A 25,127-nucleotide genomic window follows, 5' to 3' on the forward strand; every position below is an offset into this window, starting at 1 on the left:
GCAACAGAATGCAGTGGCCGGGAATCGGACCCGGGTGTTCCGCGTGGCAGGTGAGAATTCTACCGCTGAACCACCAATGCCTGTGGAGTAAATGAGATTTATGAACTCGGTTAAGAGGAAGAACGTTTGAAATGCGGGCTGCGACGGACCAAACATGCTACACTGAATTAATGATAGCCAATATGAGGCGATAGCATTGATTATCAGTAATTTACATTAGTTTAAACAAGAATGGCTTGAAAGTTATGTTGCAAACGTGGCACACGTTTTAACTAGAAACTGTTTGGCAAATTTAGAGAAGGACATGGGCTGTACACGAAAACCCTCAAACCCCCATGCTCGCGTCAAGATTTCTTCCCTGGGTGGGCTTGAACCACTATCCTCTCAGTTAGCAGCTGAACGCGCTGACCGATTGCGCCACAGAGACTTACTGGCTTACATGATTAATTACTCCCCAAAAAATTATTAAATCTCATGTTACAATATCCCGATGTCATTGTCTTTGGATGGGCGTAACTAGAAGTACACTGCTTCAGCCTTCGGCGAGTCCAATATGCCTTTTGGGTGGAATGCGTGCGTCTTGCGGTTGTCACAAACATTGCTTTTGTCCCTTATAAATATTAGTTCAAATGTAATAAAAGCAACAGAATGCATTGGCCGGGAATCGGACCCGGGTCTCCTACGCGGCAGGCGAGAATTCTACCACTGAACCACCAATGCCTGTGGAGCAAAAGAGTTTTCTGAACTCGGTTAAGATGAAGAACGTTTGAAATGCCGGCTGCGACAGACAAAACATGCTACAAAGTAGAACACATTCTACGTGTACAAGGGATTTAACAACATCCACAAAAGGCAAGAAATGCATTGCAGCTCATAACAGCAATAGGACTAGCGAGCACTATGTTTTCCATTGGCCGAAAATCAACTTGTAAGTCTTGATAAAGGTCTGCAACTTGCAGCAGTTTCCATGGTGTAGTGGTTATCACATTCGCCTCACACGTGAAAGGTCCCCTGTTCGAAACAGGGTGGAAACAAGGTGCTTTTACTATCCTTTGTTGTGTTTGGACCAGTTGTTCCTCCCAGGGAATTCAAGTTGCTGGTCGCTCCCAAGCTCTTTGTGACACGTACAGCTGAGTAGAAGAACCACCAGAGACAGAATAGGTATTTTGTAATTTTATTTCCAAAGCCTTGGAAATAGAATGAGACCAGTCCAGCATAGAACATTCAATTGCGCAGCTAAGATGGTCTGATCTGCAATATGGAAACCTTCTCTTCTATAAAGTGTCTCTCGCTCCCACCCTCGTTGTCTCTCTTTCCAGCCCAAACACACGCCCATTGTCCTCCTCAGCTGGGCACAGGAACAGATAAGGAAAAGGAGTATCTGTCCTCTTCACATTCCGAAAGTCAAGGTTAGCACATAGTACTTGCAGACAACCAAAAGACCACAATTGGAAGAAGAACACTAGCTGTTTTGTAATATGACTATGAAAATAAAGAAGTAACACTTAAATACGGATATATGTAAATATCTGCCTCTGACAATTCCCCCTTCAGATCTTCTAAAAAGATCTTTATCACTAGTACAACACTTCTAAAATACGCCCCTTTTTGAGCAAGCTAGTAGAAAAATAAAAGCATACCGTATTTTCCGCACCATTAGCCGCACCTAAAAACCACAAATTTACTCAAAAGCTGACAGTGCGGCTTTTAACCCGGTGCGCTTTATATATGGATAAATATTAAGATTCATTTTCATAAAGTTTCGGTCTCGCAACTTCGGTAAACAGCCGCCATCTTTTTTCCCGGTAGAACAGGAAGCGCTTCTTCTTCTACGCAAGCAACCGCCAAGGTAAGCACCCGCCCCCATAGAACAGGAAGCGCTTCTTATTCTACTGTAAGCAACCACCCGCCCCCGGAAGAAGAAGAAGCGCGCGGTGCATGCTGGGATATGTGACGTTTCATTTCCATTTGTGTGTTTATGTAAAGACCCCAAAATGGCTCCTATTAAGTGTGTTGTCTGTCTAATTATAAATAATGCAGACGAGGCGTGTTAACTGAGTTCTCAACGTTTACTCACAGCGTGCTCATAACCACATTCTAACTGCCAGCATACAACGCTTCTCAGGGCTACCGCGCATGCTCGTCACTATCGTTGCATGCTGGGTAGTGTAGTTGTTATATTTGCTAGCTCATAACATCACATTAAGAGACACGCTTACGCGCTTAATTCAATACTCGCCGTCATTCCGGGTGGATTGACAAAAGACCTCCAGCCGCTACATATTGGTGTCAACAGGGCATTCGAAGCTAGACTGCTAACTGCGTGGGAACAGTGGATGACAGAAGGCGAACACACCTTCACTAAGACAGGGAGACAGCGCCAGACGACGCCAACATCACCTTCACTAAGACAGGGAGACGACGCCAACATCTGCCAGTGGATCGTAAATGCCTGGGCAGATATTTCGGTCACAACTGTGGTCCGAGCTTTCCGGAAGGCAGGATTCACAGAACTGCTGGACAACAGTGACACTGACTCCGATGACTTCGACGAGACGGAACCGGCCATTTTGGATCCCACATTTGCCCAACTTTTCAATTCGGACACCGAAGACGAAGAATTCGAAGGATTTACGAATGAAGAATAACTTCAGAAAGTGAGTGCTATGTTTATTTTGTGTGTTGTGACATTAACGTTCGAGCAACATTATGTTGCTATTGCTCTGCACTATTTTGAATTTTACTATGTTTGTGATTGCACATTTGCGTACATTTTGGGACAGAGTTGTTAGAACGCTGGTTTTTAATATATTATTAAAGTTTGACTGACCTATCTGACTGTTTTTTTGACATTCCCTTTAGCGCAGCGTAGGCGCGGCTTATAGTCCGGGGCGGCTTATAGGTGGACAAAGTTTTGAAATATGCCATTCATTGAAGGTGCGGCTAATAACCCGGGACGGCTTATAGTGCGGAAAATACGGTAGTTACATGGGAGATAAACGGATGGAATCTATGTCAATGTCGTCACTGTCAGGGAAGGAAACTAGCATTTCTCGAAAGTCACCACTTTGCTTGACCCCCTTCAGTGACATACCAAACCCAGAAACGGGGTTGGGTTGACCTTCTACAGCTCTAACAATGATGCGGGTGCATAAAGACCTAGCACAAGCAACCGCATGAGGCTATGATGGCCAAGAAAACTCCAACGGAGATCAGGGCAGACTTAATTAGGTCAGACCACCTGCCAAAGGTGCCTTGGAGCCAATCTTTGAAGGGGTCAGAGACACCGGAAACTTCAGTAAGTTCCTTAGACAGGGCATGGAGGCCCTCCAGGGCCCTCTGGACCGAGCCATCGGGGGCGGTGTTGTTAGGAATGAAGGTATAGCATTGGTTGCCAAACATTGCACACACACCTTCTTCCTTGGCTAGGATACGGTCAAGGGCTATGCGGTTCTGGACGGCCATGAGGGAAGTTGGAGCAAGTTGTTCAGCAAGCCCCTCAACAGCATCACGAGTCAGGTTGGTTAGTCTCAACAGATTATGAAAAACATAGTTAAAGCGTTCTACATTTTTAGTAGCAGTCACAGGGAAAATAGCACCAATTATAGGAAGGTTCTCGAAACCTGCACAGGATTCACACCACAATTTATGTTGTGGTGGGACCCCCCTTGGTTGTCCAATTGCATCAAAGTAAACACCATCAGGGTTTCTCATCAAATCAAAGGAGCCCGTTACACTCCTCCGAGATAAAACATGGCGTCGTCGGCGGGAAGTTAGAGAGGCCGCTGAAACAGGAGTTCCAAGGGGTGTTAATTTGGTGCCCACTAGGGTGAGTGGGGTCACCAGTCTAACCATAGCACAAAGCCCAACGGCTGACGTTGGGATTCTAATGTACAATCTATGCTCCCCACAACACCAGAATAAGTCAGCTCGTGCCCAAGGGCCTATCTTTGAGCCATCTATCAGTGTGGTGCACCAGGAAGGGTTAATGTCACCCAATTTGTTGGGGGATGAAGAGGGTCCTGTGAATTGAAAACACGTGTAATTCAGCTTTTGGGCCACAAGGGGAAGAAGTCGGGTGAAATTGTCAACAGGAGGGTACACACTAGCCAACAAATCACAACCTGTCGGTGTGGGTTCAGAAAACAAGGAGATAAGACAGTTTGAGCCATTTGTGTCAGTCAACTTAAAAGGGGCGGGGTAAGTGTGGGGAAAGGGACGTCCAGCGGAACAAGCAACACAGTCACCCAGGTTTTGGCTCTTAGCCATGCTAGTCATCCACCTAAGCCACAGGTTGCCTGCACCTGCTCCTAAGATCAAAGCTACCAGGTCTTCGGTGGTGATGTCATTAGTATACACAGATGTAAGAGCCTTTGTAACGTCACCGAGGTGGAGTGGCATTTTAGGTGCTACAGAGGGGGAAGAGGTAGTTAACGCCCTCTCAAGGATATTCATTTTAATAATCCCTTTAGAGTCTGTACCAGTCTGGTCAACCCCCAAAACAACATAAAAGGGACTAGTCATAACACCCGCTCTGGCAATTGTAAGGGCAGGGGGGTTCTGGGAACGATCAAAATTCCTCTGAAAGGTCATCACTCTCAGAATAACTTTGAATTGTGGAGGTATGCTGGCATATAAAGGGTCATGGTAATCTAAGGGCCCTGTGTAGTGGGTTACCTGCTTCAACAAGGGGCACCACTTGCCAGAGTATGTTGTCCGCATCCGACACCAATGGTTCAGGTTTGAGTCGTAACAAAGATAGAGGTTACTACCACGGTAAGAACTATCCCCCCCCCCCGCAATTAATCACACTGCACAGGTCAAAAAAAGTAAGTCTTGCTGTCCCCCTAGACCCAGTCTATTTCAAGTCCGCCGTATGTTCTAAGACATTTGTCAGTCACTTTCGTCGGGAAGGAAGAACTGAGACACAAGGTCAGTAGAACAAGCCCAAACACCAATCCGTCAGGGAATAATACTGGGTATAACATCATGCCTTTCATCTATCAAAATCAGAGTAATTCAGGTAACGAAACGGGGATGAACACCAAACCTTTCACTTAATGTAACGACACAAATAGTTATGCTGAAAACAAGCAGGAAAAACTAAGAAACATTTAGCATATGGACTGGTCTCAAGCAATGATATACCATATAGAAGTTGATCAGAGTAATGTAGGTAGAAAATCTGGAAGATCTACACGACGGTAGACAACAGCTCAACGGAGGGAGGTGTCTCTCAGCGTCGTCTTCTGGGCCCCTTCCGTGGCAGGCTCCTCCGCGGGTGTGCGGAGATAGAGGTGGTACCAGGTGTCCCCTGTACCAGCTAGTCGAAGGGCGTGGGACGTCCGTACCACGACCTTGAAGGGACCATTCCACCTGGGCTCCGTCCACTTGCGTTTGATGACCTTGATCTTGACCCTCTCAGTGGACGGAAGGGAATCTGGAGTGGCGGGCTGTCATCCTCGAATCTGTACAGAAGAACTGGCACACAAATTCTGCATTTTGTGTAAAATACCATTTTGGTTTTACGCTGATTCCTTCTTCCAGGGGGGGTGTTGATCCTGGGAAGGGCTGACCTGTGTGCAGTTCATAGGGTGAAAAACTCAAAGGGCGGTACAACAGTTTTATTCACGGACATTCGAATGATCATTAACGCTAATTGCAACATGTCAATCCAATTCAATTTGGTCTGTGCACAGATTTTAGCCAATTTGTTTTTGATGTTCTGGTTCATCCTTTCAACCTTACCTTGGGACTGAGAATGGTACCCCTAACCGAACCTGTGTTCTAGTCCAAGAGCATTTTCGACCAAGGTGAGTATTTTTAAAATGGGTGCCGTTGTCTGACATAATCTTTTTGGGGAAACCATGTCGGGGAATTAGGTCATTCACAAGCCATTTAATTACTGATTTTGCATCCTTATTTGGGGTTGGGGTTGCTTCCGGCCAACCACTGTGATTGTCAACACAAGTCAGCAAGTATCTTTTCCCTTTCACCGGATTGATCATATCAATGAAGTCAAAAACTATACACAATCCGCCCTCACCTCCTCCATATTCCAAATTGATCTACTAAACTACTATCGATGTATAAAATGGTTATTTTCAAGTTAAATTTAGTTATAACTTCTTACCCACGGGAATAATGTTAAAACTATGGAATGTGTCTGAGTCGGAAAAATGTCAATTTTGTTGTAAGGAGTCTGAATCCAAGAGTCTGAATCCACCCTCACCTCCTCCCCCTTCTGTTTCTGAAAAAGGGACTGTGTCAGTAATACTATCACTTTCAGAAACATCTAAGAAAAAGGTCAGCTAATAGTCAAGTACAGCAAGAGCAGGGGCGGAGGACAGGTCATGATTGAGGTCAATGAAAGTCATTTCAGTCTCTGTGGACCACTGGAGGGTGGTATTAGGGTAGTGGACCCCTTAGCGAAATCAGAAATAACTCAAACTCAACTAAACCCTAAATTTTATGCTACGTATTCAATCTGGTGAAAGCTTCAAAATATGCCTATATTTATATTAACACAAACACTAGAAAAATACTAACCTTATGGCGGATGCCTTCGCAATAGTAATTTGAAATTTTACCACACCTGGTGGCCACAATAACAAATTAAGTCAAGCTCATGTTGTAGAAAGTCGAATGATGCGGACACGTTTGTTACTGAATACTTTCTATCAGACTTCTGTCATGGCGACTATGTGTATGTAATAAGCAACTATAATTGTTTGATATGCTTAAATGTAATGTGTCGTTTTAGCTCAGCTGTTGTGTAGCTGCTAGCTCCTCGTAGCCTACAGCCGGGGTGTCCAAAGTGCAGCCCATAGCTATGTGCTTAACAGAAAACTTAACAATAGAAAATGTGGTATTTGGGTGTCGGTGCAATGAGTGGCAGCTACGCCGTGTTTTATCATTGGACCTAAGTCTTTGGTTTTGTAGGCGGGGCAGAGAGCAAGGGAACAATGTGGGACAGCAATTGTGTCCATCTTATACCATGGTAGTTGTAGCAAAGATATGTCAACAGGAGCAGCCACACTTTGAGTTCCAACATATATAAATATAAAGGAGTCAAAAGCCTCCTGGCATGAGTGTCTAACATGTGGCGGGTCGGATGGCGGAACACACGGAAGCATCTCAGTCAGCCAGGGTTTTCACTGATAGAGCAGTTGGAGATGTCAGCCATTTCTGGTGTTTCAGGCTGTGGTATGAGCTCATGGAGGAGCCTTGGTAGTGGTGTCGCAGCTTGGTGGTTGAGCCGTCAGGTAACACCAGGAAGGTTCCTTCTGTGCGATATTGAATGTCAGGGTACAGTCTGTAAAGGAGGTCATTACCAATTAGGCCCGGTGTGTGCAGGTCAACCACGAGGGGGTGCTTCAACGAGAGTCCAGCAATCTGAACCGGAAGAGGTTTGGTGACAGGTAACATTCTTGTGACCTCAGCGAAGCCTTCGACCTTCAAAAAGGAAGCACACAGTTTCTTTGGTACCTCTGCATTCAGAAATGAGTGGGTGGCACCAGTGTCAATCACAAACTGATAACATTGTCCGTTGACACTTATGTCCAGCAGGGGGCCTGTCTGTATTTCCTGCTGGGGCTTCTGCCTTGGGCGTCCTTTGCCATGCCTGTATGATGTTTTGGCTGCAATTGGGAGCCTGTCTCGTTCAGAGGAGTTAGGACATTCACGTTGCCAGTGACCCGGCTGGTCACAGATGAAACAGTATTCACCCTGTCTTGGCCTTAAAGCACCGTGTCCACCACCCGAGTCCAACCGTCTGGTCGCACGTCTGTTGAGGATTATTTCCTCCACCTGCTGGGACTCAAAAGCAAGGTCACCCACTGCTGAATATACTTTAACTGATCCTTGACCATTTGGTTCTTTTAACTTTTCATCTTCAGCGATCTGTAATTTAAGTAGTTGTTTTCTTGTTACTCTACCACTAGCCTTGTTGTTATCATCCTGCTCTGTCCAATTTTGCATGTGATGAATAAGATGTCCCTGCCATGAGTTGTTTTTGGCACCGTGTATATCAGGGTTAGCTTTGTCCAAAGTGTTTAGCCAAAGGTTCCCTCCCTGAGGTACAGGTGGGAAAGCAAGGTCAACAATGGCTTGCATGTCTGTGACGGCAAAAGACTTATATTGAAGCAGGCCCCTATTGTCAGCGTTATGTGTCAAAAATGTCTGGTATGCACGCGCGAGATTGCACGTCTGCCAGAGGAAAATGGTCAGACGTGCAAAGGGAGGGGTTAAGAATTTGAGCCGATGGAGACATTTTAAGTTTTGGAGGTAGGTTCAATCTTAGAGGGGGCGTGTGAGTACCTCCCTCGCTTGTCACTGGAGTAGGGGGCGGTGGCTTAGTCAAAGTCTGGGCGGGTCGTTTGAATAGTCTGGTGCATGCGCGACATGCGAAAGACCAGCCCGTCCATTTTATCTTATTCTTCCCTAACTTTCTTTTCTCTTCCGTCAAACTCTTAAATTCTCGAGCACATATGTTCTGTAAGCCTTCTTTTAAACCGTTAGGTTCCTCACCCTGTGCTCGAGTCATCTCCTTAACTACTTCACCTTGTTCCCCCCCTCCGTCTCTCCCCGCGGACTCCACCGTCACCAATAGCAACACACGCACACACAAGCGAGCGCACACACACACATAAGCACACGTATGCTCTCAGCACACACACACAAGCACGCGTATGCTCGCAGCACACACACACACAAGCACACAACCAGCAGCACATACACACACACGCAACCAGCAGCACACACACACACAAGGAAAAAACTGCACGAAAGCTCTTTCTCTGCGTTTCACTTTACCAAAACTTCCAGTTACTTTTCTTAATTTACCAAACGTTTGAGTTCACGACTTTACGAGTATTGTAAACTCCCTCTTAACCCTTTCAAGAAACGTTCTCTTTTTTTTTTTTCTTTTTAAACTCTACCTGCTGATTTCATTGTCGACAACAGTACATTCATCACATTTTTCCCCAACCGCCATCACATTCCTGTCTGTCACACTCCGTGGCCATTGTGTCTTTTGTCTCAGAATTTATCGTACCATACGAAGTACCATACGAAGGGTCTCGAACCCGTTACTCAGAATTGATCGTACCATACGAAGGGCCTCGAACCCGTTACTCAGAATTTATCGTACCATACGAAGGGTCTCGAACCCGTTACTCAAAATTTATCGTACCATGCGAAAGGTCTCGAACCCGTTACTCAGAATGTATCGTACCATACGAAGGGCCTCGAACTCGTTACTCAGTATTTATCGTACCATACGAAGGGCCTCAAACCCGTTACTCAGAATTTATCGTACCATACGAAGGGTCTCGAACCCGTTACTCAGAATTTATCATACCATACAAAGGGCCTCGAACCCGTTACTCAGAATTTATCGTACCATACGAAGGGCCTCGAACCCCTTACTCGTTTAGGCGACGACCAATGACCCAGGGTGAGCTACACCCTTATTCGTCAATGAAACTGCCCATCACGGTAGTCGAGACACAATGACGTGAGTTGACCACTTATTTACAACTTTTTATGTAATGGCGGACAAGGCAAAAATGCAATCAATCCATCAAAATGTCCACTCTGTGTCTGGGGTACAAACAGTGTTTGACTTACATACTTCAAGACAGACTCCTAAAGCAGATTTTAGAAAAAGGCTCTGCTTACCTTGTTTAATGTTTGGCCAAGTGAGTCTGTCCAGAAGAGTGCAAGAGGTGTCCAATTCTCAGCGTGTCACCCCGGACTAAGCCCCCAAATTGTTGCTTTTGGACCAGTTGTTCCTCCCAGGGAATTCAAGTTGCTGGTCGCTCCCAAGCTACAAGTACAGCTGAGTAGAAGAACCACCAGAGACAGAATAGGTACTTTGTAATTTTATTTCCAAAGCCTTGGAAATGGGTGAGACCAGTCCAGCATAGAACATTCAATCGCGCAGCTAAGATGGTCTGATCTGCAATATGGAAACCTTCTCTTCTATAAAGTGTCTCTCGCTCCCACCCTCATTGTCTCTCTTTCCAGCCCAAACACATGCCCATTGTCCTCCTTAGCTGGGCACAGGAACAGATAAGGAAAAGGAGTATCTGTCCTCCTTACATTCCGAAAGTCAAGGTTATCACACAGTACTTGCAGACAATCAAAAGACCACAATTGGAAGAAGAACACTAGCTGTTTTGTAATATGACTATGAAAATAAAGAAGTAACACTTAAATACGGATATATGTAAAAATCGGCCTCCGACACCTTCTTACCTCTATAAATGAGTGAAGTGTGAAATATATTTATATAGCGCTTTTTCTCTAGTGACTCAAAGCGCTTTACATAGTGAAACCCAATATCTAAGTTACATTTAAACCAGTGTGGGTGGGCACTGGGAGCAGGTGGGTAAAGAGTCTTGCCCAAGGACACAACGGCAGTGACTAGGATAGCGGAAGCGGTGATCGAACCTGCAACCCTCAAGTTGCTGGCACGGCCACTCTACCAACCGAGCTATACCACCAATTCTACCATTGAACCACCAATGCCTGTGGAGTTAAAGAGATTTATGAACTCGGTTAATACGAAGAACGTTTGAAATGCGGGCTGCGACGGACCAAACATGCTACACTGAATTAATGATAGCCAATATGAGGCGATAGCATTGATTATCAGCAATTTACATTAGTTTAAACAAGAATGGCTTGAAAGTTATGTTGCAAACGTGGCACACGTTTTAACTAGAAATTTAGCGAAGGACATGGGCTGTACAAGAAAAACCTCAAACCCCTGTGCTCGAGTCAAGATTTCGTCCCTGGGTGGGCTTGAACCACCATCCTCTCAGTTAACAGCCGAACGCGCTGACCGATTGCGCCACAGAGACTTACTGCTTTACGTGATTAATTGCTCCCCAAAAAATTATAAAATCTCATGTTACGATGTCCCGATCAAATCAAATCAAATCAACTTTATTTATAAAGCACATTTAAAATTTACCACAGGGGTAGCCAAAGTGCTGTACAATGAGCAGGTTAAAAGATAAAACGAGTACCGAGCAAACACAACACAACACAAACAGAACATGATAAAAAATAAATAATTAAAATAGAATTAATAAAAACATAAAAACAGGATCACAGCAGGTGTATTATGGGGCGCCATTGCAGGATGGATATCACTCAGTGTTAAAAGCCATGGAATAAAAGTATGTTTTTAAGAGAGATTTAAAAACAGGAAGAGAGGAGGCTTGTCTAACACTCAGGGGTAGGTCGTTCCAGAGCTTGGGAGCAGCAACGGCAAAAGCTCTGTCACCTCTAAGCTTCAGCCTTGTGTCAGGGACCGTCAACAGCAGCTGATCGGCTGATCTTAAGGATCGGGTGGGGCAGTAAGGCTGAAGGAGGTCGGAGAGATAGGTTGGCGCGAGGTTGTTTAGACATTTAAAAACAAATAAAAGGAGTTTAAAATGTATTCGGTAACGCACAGGGAGCCAGTGAAGGGACGCTAAAATAGGGGTGATGTGCTCACGTCTGCGGGTCTGTGTTAGCAGACGAGCAGCAGAGTTCTGCACGAGCTGCAGGCGGGCGAGGGAGGCCTGGCTAATGCCAACATACAGGGCATTACAGTAATCAAGACGAGTCGAGATAAAAGCGTGGATTAATTTCTCAAGATCATGTCTTGATAGAAGCGGTTTCACTTTCGCTATTTGGCGTAATTGATAAAAGCTTTTTTGAACGACGCTGCTGATTTGTTTTTCGAATTTAAAAGCTGAGTCAAACTTTACCCCCAGGTTTGTGACAGAGTCGCTGAGATACGGGGTCAGAGTGCCGAGGTCAACGTTGGGGGAGGGAGAGCGACTCGGTTAAGACGAAGAACGTTTGAAATGCGGGCTGCGACGGACCAAACATGCTACACTGAGTTAATGATAGCCAATATGAGGTGATATCATTGATTATCAGTTATTTACATTAGTTTAAACAAGAATGGCTTGAAAGTTATGTTGCAAACGTGGCACACGTTTTAACTAGAAACTTTTTTGCAAATTTAGAGAAGGACATGGGCTGTACAAGAAAACCCTCAAACCCCTGTGCTCGAGTCAAGATTTCGTTCCTGGGTGGGCTTGAAACACCATCCTCTCAGTTAACAGCCGAACGCGCTGACCGATTGCGCCACAGAGACTTACTGATTTACGTGATTAATTACTCCCCAAAAAATTATAAAATCTCATGTTACGATGTCCCGATGTCATTGTCTTTGGATTAGCTGAACTAGAAGTACACTGCTTCAGAATTCGGCGAGTCCAATATGCCTTTTGGGTGGAATGCCTGCGTCTTGCGGTTGTCACAAACATTGCTTTTGTCCCTTATGAATCTTAGTTAAAATGTAATAAAAGCAACAGAATGGATTGGCCGGGAATCGGACCCTGGTCTCCCGCGTGGCAGGCGAGAATTCTACCACTGAACCACCAATGCCTGTGGAGTAAAAAGGTTTCTGAACTCGGTTAAGAGGAAGAACATTTGAAATGCGGACTGCGACAGACAAAACATTCTACAAAGTAGAACACATTCTACGTGCACAAGGGATTTAACAACATCCACAAAAGGCAAGAAATGCAATGCAGCTAATAACAGCAATAAGACTAGCGAGCACCATGTTTTCCATTGGCCGAAAATCAACTTGTAAGTCTTGATAAAGGTCTTCAACTTGCAACAGTTTCCATGGTGTAGTGGTTATCACATTCGCCTCACACGCGAAAGGTCCCCTGTTCGAAACAGGGTGGAAACAAGGTCTTTTTACTTTCCTTATTACCTCTATAAATAAGCAAGGAAATAAATGATAGCAAGGTCCTGTGTTTCATCATAAAGTAGTTTGCAACATACCTGAGCACCTCATGTACAGCCGAGCACACACAACACCAAATTTAGAGGGTTCTCATATAGGCAGACCTCAGACTTCAACATCATGAATGCTGGGTTCCATGAAAATGTTACACACAAACCTGTGAATTTTCTCATTCATTCAAGTCACTGTATTCTCAGGGCTTTGAATGGATTGCAACTGTACTGTTTAGATTGACTTATAAGATGTTTAACCTCTCTTTTAGCAGGAATCATAGGTGTGATTCCCAAAGAGTTAGAGAAGACAACTGCAGTCTGAATGAGTGTTGGCCTTGCTTTCAAATTAAGAACTAGTCAAATAGACAACTGAAACCTAAATCATAGCAGAGGATGGTTTCGATCCATCGACCTCTGGGTTATGGGCCCAGCACGCTTCCGCTGCGCCACTCTGCTGTCTTAAACTGCAAGATGCTTACTCTGGTGAATATCCAGACAAACTACTTGTAACAAAGTGATTTGGAACCCATCTGAAGTAGTGTTTCTTTCTGAGTCCTGGTTCAATCCACATTTAAAATGGCATTTTTTTGAAGAAAACATTGCAGTAAACATCAAACTCTGTGGATCCATTGGCATTTTATTCAAAATGAATAGAATTTGGCTTGCATGGGATTTCAACACGATGTCTATAACCCGACACTGAAATAATGATAGCCAATTTTAGGCGATAGCATTGATGATCAGTAATTTACATTAGTTTAAACAAGCATGGCTTGAAAGTTTTGTTGCAAACGTTTTAACTAGAAACTTTTTTGCAAATTGAGAGAAGGACATGGGCTGTACAAGAAAACCCTCAAACCCTCGTGCTCGCGTCAAGATTCCGTCCCTGGGTGGGCTTGAACCACCATCCTCTCAGTTAACAGCCGAACGTGCTGACCGATTGTCATTGTCTTTGGATGGGCGTAACTAGAAGTATACTGATTCAGCCTTCGGTGAGTCCAATATGCCCTTTGGGTGGAATGCCTGCGTCTTGCGGTTGTCACAAACATTGCTTTTGTCCCTTATGAATATTAGTTAAAATGTAATAAAAGCAACAGAATGCATTGGCCGGGAATCGGACCCTGGTCTCCCGCGTGAATTCTACTATTGAACCACCAATGCCTGTGGAGTAAAAGAGATTCATGAACTCGGTTAAGAGGAAGAACGTTTGAAATGCGGGCTGCGACGGACCAAACATGCTACACTGAATTAATGATAGCCAATATGAGGCGGTAGCATTGATTATCAGTAATTTACATTAGTTTAAACAAGAATGGCTTGAAAGTTATGTCGCAAACGTGGCACACGTTTTAACTAGAAACTTTTTTGCAAATTTAGAGAAAGACATGGGCTGTACAAGAAAACCCTCAAACACCTGTGGTCGAATCAAGATTTCGTCCCTGGGTGGGCTTGAACCACCATCCTCTCAGTTAACAGCCGAACGCGCTGACCGATTGCGCCACAGAGACTTACTGGTTTACATGATTAATTAATCCCCAAAAAATTATAAAATCTCATGTTACGATGTCCCGATGTCATTGTCTTTGGATTAGCGTAACTAGAAGTACACTGCTTCAGCCTTCGGCGAGTCCAATATGCCTTTTGGGTGGAATGCCTGCGTCTTGCGGTTGTCACAAACATTGCTTTTGTCCCTTATGAATATTAGTTAAACTGTAATAAAAGCAACAGAATGCGTTGGCCGGGAATCGGACCCGGGTTTCCCGCGTGAATTCTACCACTGAACCACCAATGCCTGTGGAGTAAAAGAGGTTTCTGAACTTGGTTAAGAGGAAGAACGTTTGAAATGCGGGCTGCGACAGACAAAACATGCTACAAAGTAGAACACATTCTACGTGCACAAGGGATTTAACAACATCCACAAAAGGCAAGATATGCAATGCAGCTAATAACAGCAATAAGACTAGCGAGCACCATGTTTTCCATTGGCCGAAAATCAACTTGTATGTCTTGATAAAGGTCTGCAACTTGCAGCAGTTTCCATGGTGTAGTGGTTATCACATTCGCCTCACACGCGAAAGGTCCCCTGTTCGAAACAGGGTGGAAACAAGGTCTTTTTACTTTCCTTCATACCTCTATAAATAAGCAAGGAAATAAATGACAGCAAGGTCCTGTGTTTCATCATAAAGTAGTTTGCAACATAGCTGACCAACTCATGTACAGCCGAGCACACACGACACCAAATTTAGAGGGTTCTCATATAGGCAGACCTCAGGCTTCAACATCATGAATGCTGGGTTCCATGAAAATGTCACGCACAAACCTGTGAAATTTCTCATTCATTCAAGTCACTGTATTCTCAGGGCTTTGAATGGATTGCAACTGTACTGTTTAGATTGACTTATAAGATGTTTAACCTCTCTTTTAGCAGGAATCATAGGTGTAATTCCCAAAGAGTTAGAGAAGACAGCTGCAGTCTGAATGAGTGTTGGCCTTGCTTTTAAATTAAGAACCAGTCAAATAGACAACTGAAACCTAAACCATAGCAGAGGATGGTTTCGATCCATCGACCTCTGGGTTATGGGCCCAGCACGCTTCCGCTGCGCCACTCTGCTGTCTTAAACTCCACGATGCTTACTCTGGTGAATATCCAGTGATTTGGAACCCATCTGAAGTAGTGTTTCTTTCTGAGTCCTGCTTCAATCCACATTTAAAATGGCATTTTTTTGAAGAAAACATTGCAGTAAACATCAAACTCTGTGGATCCATTGGGATTTTATTCAAAACGAATAGAATTTGGCTTGCATTCATGTGGTTTGAAAACAAACTGAGATAGGGTTACAGAAAAAACATCAAGACACTGATGGGATTTGAGCCCAACATCTCCTATTTAACAAACAGGCACCTTGACTGATAGCTACAGCAACTGGAACAGCATGGGATTTCAACACGATGTCTATAACCCTACACTGAATGAATGATAGCCAATTTGAGGTGATAGCAATGATTATCAGTAATTTACATTAGTTTAAACAAGCATGGCTTGAAAGTTATGTTGCAAACGTTTTAACTAGAAACTTTTTTGCAAATTTAGAGAAGGACATGGGCTGTACAAGAAAACCCTCAAACCCTCGTGCTCGCGTCAAGATTTCGTCCCTGGGTGGGCTTGAACCTCCATCCTCTCAGTTAACAGCCGAACGCGCTGGAATCAGACCCGGGTCTCCCGCGCGGTAGGCGAGAATTCTACCACTGAACCACCAATGCCTGTGGAGTATAAGAGGTTTCTGAACTCTGTTAAGAGGAAGAACGTTTGAAATGCGGGCTGCGACCGACAAAACATGCTACAAAGTAGAACACATTCTACGTGCACAAGGGATTTAACAACATCCACAAAAGGCAAGAAATGCAATGCAGCTAATAACAGCAATAAGACTAGCGAGCACCCTGTTTTCCATTGGCCGAAAATCAACTTGTAAGTCTTGATAAAGGTCTGCAACTTGCAGCAGTTTCCATGGTGTAGTGGTTATCACATTCGCCTCACACGCGAAAGGTCCCCTGTTCGAAACAGGGTGGAAACAAGGTATTTTTACTTTCCTTCTTACCTCTATGATGAATAAGCAAGGAAATACATGGTAGCAAGGTCCTGTGTTTCATCATAAAGTAGTTTGCAACATACCTGACCACCTCATGTACAGCCGAGCACACACAACACCAAATTTAGAGGGTTCTCATGTAGGCAGACCTCAGGCTTCAACATCATGAATGCTGGGTTCCATGAAAATGTCACGCACAAACCTGTGAAATTTCTCATTTATTCAAGTCACTGTATTCTCAGGGCTTTCAATGGATTGCAACTGTACTGTTTAGATTGACTTATAAGATGTTTAACCTCTCTTTTAGCAGGAATCATAGGTGTAATTCCCAAAGAGTTAGAGAAGACAGCTGTAGTCTGAATGAGTGTTGGCCTTGCTTTCAATTTAAGAACCAGTCAAATTGTCACCTGAAACCTAAATCATGGCAGAGGATGGTTTCGATCCATCGACCTCTGGGTTATGGGCCCAGCACGCTTCCGCTGCGCCACTCTGCTGTCTTAAACTACATGATGTTAACTCTGGTGAATATCCAGACAAACTACTTGTAACAAAGTGATTTGGAACCCATCTGAAGTAGTGTTTCTTTCTGAGTCCTGGTTCAATCCACATTTAAAATGGCATTTTTTTGAAGAAAACATTGCAGTAAACATCAAACTGTGGATCCATTGGCATTTTATTCAAAATGAATAGAATTTGGCTTGCATGGGATTTCAACACGATGTCTATAACCCGACACTGAAATAATGATAGCCAATTTTAGGCGATAGCATTGATGATCAGTAATTTACATTAGTTTAAACAAGCATGGCTTGAAAGTTTTGTTGCAAACGTTTTAACTAGAAACTTTTTTGCAAATTTAGAGAAGGACATGGGCTGTACAAGAAAACCCTCAAACCCTCGTGCTCGCGTCAAGATTCCGTCCCTGGGTGGGCTTGAACCACCATCCTCTCAGTTAACAGCCGAACGTGCTGACCGATTGTCATTGTCTTTGGATGGGCGTAACTAGAAGTATACTGATTCAGCCTTCGGTGAGTCCAATATGCCCTTTGGGTGGAATGCCTGCGTCTTGCGGTTGTCACAAACATTGCTTTTGTCCCTTATGAATATTAGTTAAAATGTAATAAAAGCAACAGAATGCATTGGCCGGGAATCGGACCCTGGTCTCCCGCGTGAATTCTACTATTGAACCACCAATGCCTGTGGAGTAAAAGAGATTCATGAACTCGGTTAAGAGGAAGAACGTTTGAAATGCGGGCTGCGACGGACCAAACATGCTACACTGAATTAATGATAGCCAATATGAGGCGGTAGCATTGATTATCAGTAATTTACATTAGTTTAAACAAGAATGGCTTGAAAGTTATGTCGCAAACGTGGCACACGTTTTAACTAGAAACTTTTTTGCAAATTTAGAGAAAGACATGGGCTGTACAAGAAAACCCTCAAACACCTGTGGTCGAATCAAGATTTCGTCCCTGGGTGGGCTTGAACCACCATCCTCTCAGTTAACAGCCGAACGCGCTGACCGATTGCGCCACAGAGACTTACTGGTTTACATGATTAATTAATCCCCAAAAAATTATAAAATCTCATGTTACGATGTCCCGATGTCATTGTCTTTGGATTAGCGTAACTAGAAGTACACTGCTTCAGCCTTCGGCGAGTCCAATATGCCTTTTGGGTGGAATGCCTGCGTCTTGCGGTTGTCACAAACATTGCTTTTGTCCCTTATGAATATTAGTTAAACTGTAATAAAAGCAACAGAATGCGTTGGCCGGGAATCGGACCCGGGTTTCCCGCGTGAATTCTACCACTGAACCACCAATGCCTGTGGAGTAAAAGAGGTTTCTGAACTTGGTTAAGAGGAAGAACGTTTGAAATGCGGGCTGCGACAGACAAAACATGCTACAAAGTAGAACACATTCTACGTGCACAAGGGATTTAACAACATCCACAAAAGGCAAGATATGCAATGCAGCTAATAACAGCAATAAGACTAGCGAGCACCATGTTTTCCATTGGCCGAAAATCAACTTGTATGTCTTGATAAAGGTCTGCAACTTGCAGCAGTTTCCATGGTGTAGTGGTTATCACATTCGCCTCACACGCGAAAGGTCCCCTGTTCGAAACAGGGTGGAAACAAGGTCTTTTTACTTTCCTTCATACCTCTATAAATAAGCAAGGAAATAAATGACAGCAAGGTCCTGTGTTTCATCATAAAGTAGTTTGCAACATAGCTGACCAACTCATGTACAGCCGAGCACACACGACACCAAATTTAGAGGGTTCTCATATAGGCAGACCTCAGGCTTCAACATCATGAATGCTGGGTTCCATGAAAATGTCACGCACAAACCTGTGAAATTTCTCATTCATTCAAGTCACTGTATTCTCAGGGCTTTGAATGGATTGCAACTGTACTGTTTAGATTGACTTATAAGATGTTTAACCTCTCTTTTAGCAGGAATCATAGGTGTAATTCCCAAAGAGTTAGAGAAGACAGCTGCAGTCTGAATGAGTGTTGGCCTTGCTTTTAAATTAAGAACCAGTCAAATAGACAACTGAAACCTAAACCATAGCAGAGGATGGTTTCGATCCATCGACCTCTGGGTTATGGGCCCAGCACGCTTCCGCTGCGCCACTCTGCTGTCTTAAACTCCACGATGCTTACTCTGGTGAATATCCAGTGATTTGGAACCCATCTGAAGTAGTGTTTCTTTCTGAGTCCTGCTTCAATCCACATTTAAAATGGCATTTTTTTGAAGAAAACATTGCAGTAAACATCAAACTCTGTGGATCCATTGGGATTTTATTCAAAACGAATAGAATTTGGCTTGATTCATGTGGTTTGAAAACAAACTGAGATAGGGTTACAGAAAAAACATCAAGACACTGATGGGATTTGAGCCCAACATCTCCTATTTAACAAACAGGCACCTTGACTGATAGCTACAGCAACTGGAACAGCATGGGATTTCAACACGATGTCTATAACCCTACACTGAATGAATGATAGCCAATTTGAGGTGATAGCAATGATTATCAGTAATTTACATTAGTTTAAACAAGCATGGCTTGAAAGTTATGTTGCAAACGTTTTAACTAGAAACTTTTTTGCAAATTTAGAGAAGGACATGGGCTGTACAAGAAAACCCTCAAACCCTCGTGCTCGCGTCAAGATTTCGTCCCTGGGTGGGCTTGAACCTCCATCCTCTCAGTTAACAGCCGAACGCGCTGGAATCAGACCCGGGTCTCCCGCGCGGTAGGCGAGAATTCTACCACTGAACCACCAATGCCTGTGGAGTATAAGAGGTTTCTGAACTCGGTTAAGAGGAAGAACGTTTGAAATGCGGGCTGCGACCGACAAAACATGCTACAAAGTAGAACACATTCTACGTGCACAAGGGATTTAACAACATCCACAAAAGGCAAGAAATGCAATGCAGCTAATAACAGCAATAAGACTAGCGAGCACCCTGTTTTCCATTGGCCGAAAATCAACTTGTAAGTCTTGATAAAGGTCTGCAACTTGCAGCAGTTTCCATGGTGTAGTGGTTATCACATTCGCCTCACACGCGAAAGGTCCCCTGTTCGAAACAGGGTCTTCAAGGTCATTTCCTTCTTACCTCTATAAATAAGCAAGGAAATAAATGATAGCAAGGTCCTGTGTTTCATCATAAAGTAGTTTGCAACATACCTGACCACCTCATGTACAGCCGAGCACACACAACACCAAATTTAGAGGGTTCTCATATAGGCAGACCTCAGGCTTCAACATCATGAATGCTGTGTTCCATGAAAATGTCACGCACAAACCTGTGAAATTTCTCATTCATTCAAGTCACTGTATTCTCAGGGCTTTGAATGGATTGCAACTGTACTGTTTATATTGACTTATAAGATGTTTACCCTCTCTTTTAGCAGGAATCATAGGTGTAATTCCCAAAGAGTTAGAGAAGACAGCTGCAGTCTGAATGAGTGTTGGCCTTGCTTTCAAATTAAGAACCAGTCAAATAGACAACTGAAACCTAAATCATAGCAGAGGATGGTTTTGATCCATCGACCTCTGGGTTATGGGCCCAGCACGCTTCCGCTGCGCCACTCTGCTGTCTTAAACTACAAGATGCTTACTCTGGTAGATATCCAGACAAACTACTTGTAACAAAGTGATTTGGAACCCATCTGAAGTAGTGTTTCTTTCTGAGTCCTGGTTCAATCCACATTTAAAATGGCATTTTTTTGAAGAACTCTGTGGATCCCTTGGGATTTTATTCAAAATGAATAGAATTTGGCTTGCATTCATGTGGTTTGAAAACAAACTGAGAAAGTGTTACAGAAAAAACTTCAAGACACTGACAGGATTTGAGCCCAACATCTCCTATTTAACAAACAGGCACCTTGACTGACAGCTACAGCGCCTGGAACAGCATGGGATTTCAACACGATGTCTATAACCCTACACTGAATTAATGATAGCCAATTTGAGGCGATAGCATTGATTATCAGTAATTTACATTAGTTTAAACAAGCATGGCTTGAAAGTTATGTTGCAAACGTTTTAACTAGAAACTTTTTTGCAAATTTAGAGAAGGACATGGACTGTACAAGAAAACCTTCAAACCCTCATGCTCGCGTCAAGATTTGGTCCCTGGGTGGGCTTGTACCACCATCCTCTCAGTTAACAGCCGAACGCGCTGGAATCAGACCCGGGTCTCCCGCGCGGTAGGCGAGAATTCTACCACTGAACCACCAATGCCTGTGGAGTATAAGAGGTTTCTGAACTCGGTTAAGAGGAAGAACGTTTGAAATGTGGGCTGCGACCGACAAAACATGCTACAAAGTAGAACACATTCTACGTGCACAAGGGATTTAACAACATCCACAAAAGGCAAGAAATGCAATGCAGCTAATAACAGCAATAAGACTAGCGAGCACCCTGTTTTCCATTGGCCGAAAATCAACTTGTAAGTCTTGATAAAGGTCTGCAACTTGCAGCAGTTTCCATGGTGTAGTGGTTATCACATTCGCCTCACACGCGAAAGGTCCCCTGTTCGAAACAGGGTGGAAACAAGGTATTTTTACTTTCCTTCTTACCTCTATGATGAATAAGCAAGGAAATACATGGTAGCAAGGTCCTGTGTTTCATCATAAAGTAGTTTGCAACATACCTGACCACCTCATGTACAGCCGAGCACACACAACACCAAATTTAGAGGGTTCTCATGTAGGCAGACCTCAGGCTTCAACATCATGAATGCTGGGTTCCATGAAAATGTCACGCACAAACCTGTGAAATTTCTCATTTATTCAAGTCACTGTATTCTCAGGGCTTTCAATGGATTGCAACTGTACTGTTTAGATTGACTTATAAGATGTTTAACCTCTCTTTTAGCAGGAATCATAGGTGTAATTCCCAAAGAGTTAGAGAAGACAGCTGCAGTCTGAATGAGTGTTGGCCTTGCTTTCAAATTAAGAACCAGTCAAATAGACAACTGAAACCTAAATGATAGCAGAGGATGGTTTCGATCCATCGACCTCTGGGTTATGGGCCCAGCACGCTTCCGCTGCGCCACTCTGCTGTCTTAAACTACAAGATGCTTACTCTGGTGGATATCCTGACAAACTACTTGTAACAAAGTGATTTGGAACCCATCTGAAGTAGTGTTTCTTTCTGAGTCCTGGTTCAATCCACATTTAAAATGGCATTTTTTTGAAGAAAACATTGCAGTAAACATCAAACTCTGTGGATCCATTGGGATTTTATTCAAAACGAATAGAATTTGGCTTGCATTCATGTTGTTTGAAAACAAACTGAGAAAGTCTTACAAAAAAAACATCAAGACACTGACGGGATTTGAGCCCAACATCTCCTATGTAACAAACAGGTACCTTGACTGACAGCAACAGCGCCTGGAACAGCATGGGATTTCAACACGATGTCTATAACCCTACACTGAATTAATGATAGCCAATTTGAGGCGATAGCATTGATTATCAGTAATTTACATTAGTTTAAACAAGCATGGCTTGAAAGTTATGTTGCAAACGTTTTAACTAGAAACTTTTTTGCAAATTTAGAGAAGGACATGGGCTGTACAGGAAAACCCTCAAACCCTCGTGCTCGCGTCAAGATTTCGTCCCTGGGCGGGCTTGAACCACCATCCTCTCAGTTAACAGCCGAACGTGCTGACCGATTGTCATTGTCTGTGGATGGGCGTAACTAGAAGTATACTGATTCAGCCTTCGGTGAGTCCAATATGCCCTTTGGGTGGAATGCCTGCGTCTTGCGGTTGTCACAAACATTGCTTTTGTCCCTTATGAATATTAGTTAAAATGTAATAAAAGCAACAGAATGCATTGGCCGGGAATCAGACCGGGGCCTCCCGCGTGGCAGGTAAGAATTCTACCACTGAACCACCAATGCCTGAGGAGTAAAAGAGGTTTCTGAACTCGGTTAAGAGGAAGAACGTTTGAAATGCGGGCTGCGACCGACAAAACATGCTACAAAGTAGAACACATTCTACGTGCACAAGGGATTTAACAACATCCACAAAAGGCAAGAAATGCAATGCAGCTAATAACAGCAATAAGAGTAGCGAGCACCATGTTTTCCATTGGCCGAAAATCAACTTGTAAGTCTTGATAAAGGTCTGCAACTTGCAGCCGTTTCCCTAGTGTAGTGGTTCTCACTTTCGCCTCACACGTGAAAGGTCCCTTGTTCGAAACAAGGTCTTCAAGGTCATTTCCTTCTTACCTCTATAAATAAGCAAGGAAATAAATGATAGCAAGGTCCTGTGTTTCATCATAAAGTAGTTTGCAACATACCTGACCACCTCATGTACAGCCGAGCACACACAACACCAAATTTAGAGGGTTCTCATATAGGCAGACCTCAGACTTCAACATCATGAATGCTGGGTTCCATGAAAATGTTACACACAAACCTGTGAATTTTCTCATTCATTCAAGTCACTGTATTCTCAGGGCTTTGAATGGATTGCAACTGTACTGTTTAGATTGACTTATAAGATGTTTAACCTCTCTTTTAGCAGGAATCATAGGTGTGATTCCCAAAGAGTTAGAGAAGACAACTGCAGTCTGAATGAGTGTTGGCCTTGCTTTCAAATTAAGAACTAGTCAAATAGACAACTGAAACCTAAATCATAGCAGAGGATGGTTTCGATCCATCGACCTCTGGGTTATGGGCCCAGCACGCTTCCGCTGCGCCACTCTGCTGTCTTAAACTGCAAGATGCTTACTCTGGTGAATATCCAGACAAACTACTTGTAACAAAGTGATTTGGAACCCATCTGAAGTAGTGTTTCTTTCTGAGTCCTGGTTCAATCCACATTTAAAATGGCATTTTTTTGAAGAAAACATTGCAGTAAACATCAAACTCTGTGGATCCATTGGGATTTTATTCAAAACGAATAGAATTTGGCTTGCATTCATGTGGTTTGAAAACAAACTGAGAAAGTGTTACAGAAAAAACATCAAGACACTGATGGGATTTGAGCCCAACATCTCCTATTTAACAAACAGGCACCTTGACTGACAGCTACAGCGCCTGGAACAGCATAGGATTTCAACACGATGTCTATAACCCTACACTGAATTAATGAAAGCCAATTTGAGGCGATAGCATTGATTATCAGTAATTTACATTAGTTTAAACAAGCATGGCTTGAATGTTATGTTGCAAACGTTTTAACTAGAAACTTTTTTGCAAATTTAGAGAAGGACATGGGCTGTACAAGAAAACCCTCAAACCCTCGTGCTCGCGTCAAGATTTCGTCCCTGGGTGGGCTTGAACCACCATCCTCTCAGTTAATAGCCGAACGTGCTGACCTATTGTCATTGTCTTTGGATGGGCGTAACTAGAAGTATACTGATTGAGCCTTCCAATATGCCCTTTGGGTGGAATGCCTGCGTCTTGCGGTTTTCACAAACATTGCTTTTGTCCCTTATGAATATTAGTTAAAATGTAATAAAAGCAACAGAATGCAATGGCCGGGAATCGGACCCGGGTCTCCCGCGTGGCAGGCGAGAATTCTACCACTGAACCACCAATGCCTGTGGAGTAAAAGAGGTTTCTGAACTCGGTGAAGAGGAAGAACGTTTGAAATGCGGGCTGCGACGGACCAAACATGCTACACTGAATTAATGATAGCCAATATGAGGTGATATCATTGATTATCAGTTATTTACATTAGTTTAAACAAGAATGGCTTGAAAGTTATGTTGCAAACGTGGCACACGTTTTAACTAGAAACTTTTTTGCAAATTTAGAAAAGGACATGGGCTGTACAAGAAAACCCTCAAACCCCTGTGCTCGAGTCAAGATTTCATCCCTGGGTGGGCTTGAACCACCATCCTTTCAGTTAACAGCCGAAAGCGCTGACCGATTGCGCCACAGAGACTTATTGGTTTACGTGATTAATTACTCCCCAAAAAATTATGAAAACTCATGTTACGATGTCCCGATGTCATTGTCTTTGGATTAGCGTAACTAGAAGTACACTGCTTCAGCCTTCGGCGAGTCCAATATGCCTTTTGGGTGGAATGCCTGCGTCTTGCGGTTGTCACAAACATTGCTTTTGTCCCTTATGAATATTAGTTAAACTGTAATAAAAGCAACAGAATGTATTGGCCGGGAATCGGACCCGGGTTTCCCACGTGGCAGGCGAGAATTCTACCACTGAACCACCAATGCCTGTGGAG

General features: G+C 43.6%; 10 non-coding genes across 10 annotated transcripts; 6 read left to right on the forward strand and 4 right to left on the reverse strand.

Moving 5' to 3' along the window:
* Positions 1-353: 353 nt before the first annotated feature.
* trnas-gcu (transfer RNA serine (anticodon GCU)) lies at positions 354-427 on the reverse strand. The gene has a single exon. It is a non-coding gene; the product is annotated as a tRNA-Ser (tRNA).
* A 534-nt stretch (positions 428-961) lies between these two features.
* trnav-cac (transfer RNA valine (anticodon CAC)) lies at positions 962-1,034 on the forward strand. Its single transcript has one exon. It is a non-coding gene; the product is annotated as a tRNA-Val (tRNA).
* Positions 1,035-10,794: 9,760 nt separating this feature from the next.
* Positions 10,795-10,868, reverse strand: trnan-guu (transfer RNA asparagine (anticodon GUU)). Its single transcript has one exon. It is a non-coding gene; the product is annotated as a tRNA-Asn (tRNA).
* Positions 10,869-12,693: 1,825 nt separating this feature from the next.
* trnav-cac (transfer RNA valine (anticodon CAC)) lies at positions 12,694-12,766 on the forward strand. The gene has a single exon. It is a non-coding gene; the product is annotated as a tRNA-Val (tRNA).
* A 1,484-nt stretch (positions 12,767-14,250) lies between these two features.
* Positions 14,251-14,324, reverse strand: trnan-guu (transfer RNA asparagine (anticodon GUU)). The gene has a single exon. It is a non-coding gene; the product is annotated as a tRNA-Asn (tRNA).
* A 525-nt stretch (positions 14,325-14,849) lies between these two features.
* On the forward strand, positions 14,850-14,922 carry trnav-cac (transfer RNA valine (anticodon CAC)). The gene has a single exon. It is a non-coding gene; the product is annotated as a tRNA-Val (tRNA).
* Positions 14,923-16,318: 1,396 nt separating this feature from the next.
* Positions 16,319-16,391, forward strand: trnav-cac (transfer RNA valine (anticodon CAC)). Its single transcript has one exon. It is a non-coding gene; the product is annotated as a tRNA-Val (tRNA).
* A 1,485-nt stretch (positions 16,392-17,876) lies between these two features.
* Positions 17,877-17,950, reverse strand: trnan-guu (transfer RNA asparagine (anticodon GUU)). The gene has a single exon. It is a non-coding gene; the product is annotated as a tRNA-Asn (tRNA).
* A 525-nt stretch (positions 17,951-18,475) lies between these two features.
* trnav-cac (transfer RNA valine (anticodon CAC)) lies at positions 18,476-18,548 on the forward strand. Its single transcript has one exon. It is a non-coding gene; the product is annotated as a tRNA-Val (tRNA).
* A 2,855-nt stretch (positions 18,549-21,403) lies between these two features.
* trnav-cac (transfer RNA valine (anticodon CAC)) lies at positions 21,404-21,476 on the forward strand. The gene has a single exon. It is a non-coding gene; the product is annotated as a tRNA-Val (tRNA).
* The last annotated feature ends 3,651 nt before the right edge of the window (positions 21,477-25,127 follow it).

The sequence above is a fragment of the Nerophis lumbriciformis genome, linkage group LG25 (genome assembly GCF_033978685.3).
Source record: "Nerophis lumbriciformis linkage group LG25, RoL_Nlum_v2.1, whole genome shotgun sequence".
NCBI lineage: Eukaryota > Metazoa > Chordata > Actinopteri > Syngnathiformes > Syngnathidae > Nerophis > Nerophis lumbriciformis.